Source organism: Schistocerca cancellata, chromosome 7 (assembly GCF_023864275.1).
Source record: "Schistocerca cancellata isolate TAMUIC-IGC-003103 chromosome 7, iqSchCanc2.1, whole genome shotgun sequence".
Classification (NCBI taxonomy): domain Eukaryota; kingdom Metazoa; phylum Arthropoda; class Insecta; order Orthoptera; family Acrididae; genus Schistocerca; species Schistocerca cancellata.
Genome location: NC_064632.1, coordinates 27,956,942 through 27,960,811, shown reverse-complemented (window position 1 = coordinate 27,960,811; position 3,870 = coordinate 27,956,942).

The window sequence follows — 3,870 nt, the reverse complement described above, 5'->3', positions numbered from 1 at the left end:
TTCTCTTCTTGTCTAAACTATTTACCGTCCATGTTTCACTTCCATACATGGCTACACTCCATACAAATACTTTCAGAAACGACTTCCTGACATTTAAATCTACACTCGATGCTAACAAATTTCTATTCTTCAGAAACGCTTTTCTTGCCATTGCCAGTCTACATTTTATATCCTCTCTACTTCGACCATCATCAGTTATTTTTCTCCCCAAATAGCAAAACTCATTTACTTCTTTAAGTGTTTCATTTCCTAATCTAATTCCCTCAGCATCACCCGATTTAATTCGACTACATTCCATTATCCTCGTTTTGCTTTTGTTGATGTTCATCTTATATCCTCCCTTCAAGACACTGTCCATTCCGTTCAACTGCTCTTCCAAGTCCTTTGCTGTGTCTGACAGAATTACAATGTCATCGGCGAACGTCAAAGTTTTTATTTCTTCTCCATGGATTTTAATACAGACTCCGAATTTTTCTTTTGTTTCCTTTACTGCTTGCTCAATATAGAGATTGTATGACATCGGGGAGAGGCTACAACCCTGTCTCACTCCCTTCCCAACCGCTGCTTCCTTTTCATGTCCCTCGACCCTTATAACTGCCATCTGGTTTCTATACAAATTGTAAATAGCCTGTCGCTCCCCGTATTTTACCCTTGCCACCTTCAGAATTTGAAAGAGAGTATTCCAGTCAAGTATCTATTGTATTACGGAAACAACAAAACATGGGGTTAACTACTAACAACATCGCGAGTCCTGATGAAAGGGTTATGATCCATAGTACGACATGGAAAGAGACTTAAAAAAAACCATCTTGTGTATTGGAATTACCAAGAAGAACATTAATAATTTCGGCAGGAATCGAGTCGCTGTAGACAGATTCCGATAAGGGGGTAGCACTAGCTACGTGACGTCAGCGCATGCGATAGATCGACGGCAACTGATAGCTGGCGCCACCCCTAGGATGTAAAATTGTATCAGCTACTCTGTAACTAATAAATTAACTTGTGAGTATCCAACATCTAAATGCAGTTTTATGCACCTCGAACGACGATTTTCAGTATAATTATAAAATATATCACAGCAACTGTGTGATATCTGGGCTTATCAACTCTTAAAAGCTAGAGCAGCAAGAATTTTCTCTAAATTCGAAACTAACTGGAACGAGACGGTTACATAGTTTTTCCAGCAAAATTTCCTTCATGAAACTTTTTTTTACACTGTAACCTATTACATATACAAACCGGAAACCTGATTTCGGCCATTTAGCAGCTAAATCTGTTACTCATACTTTTTGTATATTGGCAATATATGCAGCCATTGCGCTCGTTCGCTAACTTCAATTATATCTACCATGCAGATAGTTAAAGCTCTTTCTTTTGAAAATGACTTTATTTGTATGTACCGTATATTCATTCATGCTAAGCATCTTCAGTGGTCTACAGTACAAAAAAAATTGATTATACGTATCCTAATACGAGATTTGCAATGGTTCTTTTTAAATTTAGTTGTTTCTGTTAGAACTATATGGGTGTGTTTTTTGCTTGCATCCATTTGTTGTTCCATATGTGCTAAATTCACAAATTACAGATTTCCTTCAATAAACATTTCTTTGTACATAACCTATACCGTAGCACACTGCACACTGCACTCTGTTCAGTATACGTTGGTTGGGTAAATTCACTCTTCAGTGTCCTTATATGTTCTTTGCATCGAACTTGCGACCGTAGCAGCAGCGTGGTTCCGGACTGAGATGCCTAGAACCGTTCGGCCACAGCGGCCAGCCGGAAGGAAATACAAAAATGTCCAGAGGAAGACATGAACACAGCATTATAGACCAGTTTTATTTCTTTTTTGGTTTCTTCACATTTCTCATGCATCTATTTCGTCTTAGCTTCACTGCACTTCTTATTTCTTTCATTTCTCAGCGACGTTTGTTTCTGTATTCCTGAATTTCCCTCAACATTTTTTTTCTTTCATCGATCAACTGAAGTATTTATTCTGTTACTCATAGTTCCTTCGCAGTTACCTTCTTTGTACCTACGTTTTCCTTTGCAACTTCTGTGGCTGCCCTTTTTAGCGATGTCCATTCTTCTTCAGTCTACTGCTTACTGAACTATTCCTTATTGCTCTATCTATATCCTTAGAGAACTTCAAGTGTATCTCGTCATTCCTTACTACTTCTGAATTCCCCTTCTTTGTCTATTGATTCCGCCCAACTGTTCTCTTAAACTTCAGCCTACTCTTCATCACTACTATGTTTTTAACTGAGTATCTGCTCCTGGGTACGCGTTACAATCCAATATCTGATTTCAAAATCTCTGTATGACGATTATGTAATCTAACTGAAATCTTCCTGTATCACCATGGCTTTTTCATGCATAGCTTCTCCTATAATTTTCATGCAATAATTGTATAAGCATAAAAGTGACTGTAGATGTTTTGTAGTCTGCTGTGCTAGGAAATCAAGCAGTGCACTGTTTAACCTCGGATCGGGCTTTATGCCAACTTCGTTAACCACTTGGCCTAGATAGGCTACTTCTGTCCATGCAAAGTGGTATTTTCGATACTTAATGTTAAACACGCTGAACGCAATCGTTTAAACACTTCTTCTAGCAGTTTCGTATGCTCGTTGATGCCTTGGAAAAGTCGAGAAATTAAGCTAAGCCATGCAGTGATGCGGCTTGATCCTTCTCGTATAACAATCGTCGGAAGGTGGTTGGTGCCTTCTTTAGACCAAACGTCATCCATTGGCATCGACAATGCACCCAGTGGACGATAAATGCGGACTTTGGCCGGTGGCACTACTTCCAACAACTTTTTAAATCCGTGATCGAAAAGTATTTGCTTTGTCCTAATTTACCTAATATTCCCGTAATATATGATGGAGGATATGCATCCGTAACCGTTCTAGCATTTAAATAACGGTAATTCCGTTTGCAGATGATGCTGTCATTCATTGAATAATTAAGTCATCAGAAGGTCAAAACAAATTGCAAAACGATTTAGAAAAGATATCTGTATGGTGCAGAAATTGGCAGTTGCCCCTAAATAAAGAAAAATGTGTGGTCATCCACAAGAGTGCTAATAGGAATCTGTTAAACTTACGTTACACGATAAACCAGTGAAATCTAAAGGCCGTAAATTAAACTAAATATCTAGGAACTACAATTACGAACAACTTGAATTGGAAGGAACACATAGAAAATGCGTTTTATTGACAGGAATGTTAGAAAATGTAACAGATCTATTGAAGAGACTGCATACACTACGATTATGCGTCCTCCTTTTAAATACTGCTGCGCAGTGTGGGATCCTTACCAGACGGGATTGACGGAGTACATCGAGAAAGTTCACAGAAGGGATTTTTTGTATTATCACGAAACAGAGGAGAGAGTGTCGTTGAAAGGATACAGGATTTGGGGTGGACATCATTAAAACAAATGCGTTTTTCGTTGCGGCAGAATCTTCTCACGAAAATTCAATCACCAATTTTCTCCTCCGGATGCGCAAATATTTTGTTGACGCCGACCTACATAGGGAGAAGCGATTATCATACTAAAATAAGGGAAATCAGAGGACCGACGGAATGATATTGGTGTTCGTTTCTTCCACTCGTTGTACGAGATTGTAATAATAGAGAATTGTAAGGTGGTTCGATGAACCTCTGCCAGGCACTTGAAAGTGATTTACAGAGTGTCCACGTAGATGTAGTGTAGCTGTAATTCTAACGGAACTTTAACTTTTCTGTTCTGTCCATCGGTTTTTTTGAGTACAACGACGACCAACTGACTTCAATAATGCAATCATTCAGCTGCTGATGATTAACTGCTTCATTATTGATTACAAATAGTGAAGTATTCACCATGATTTTC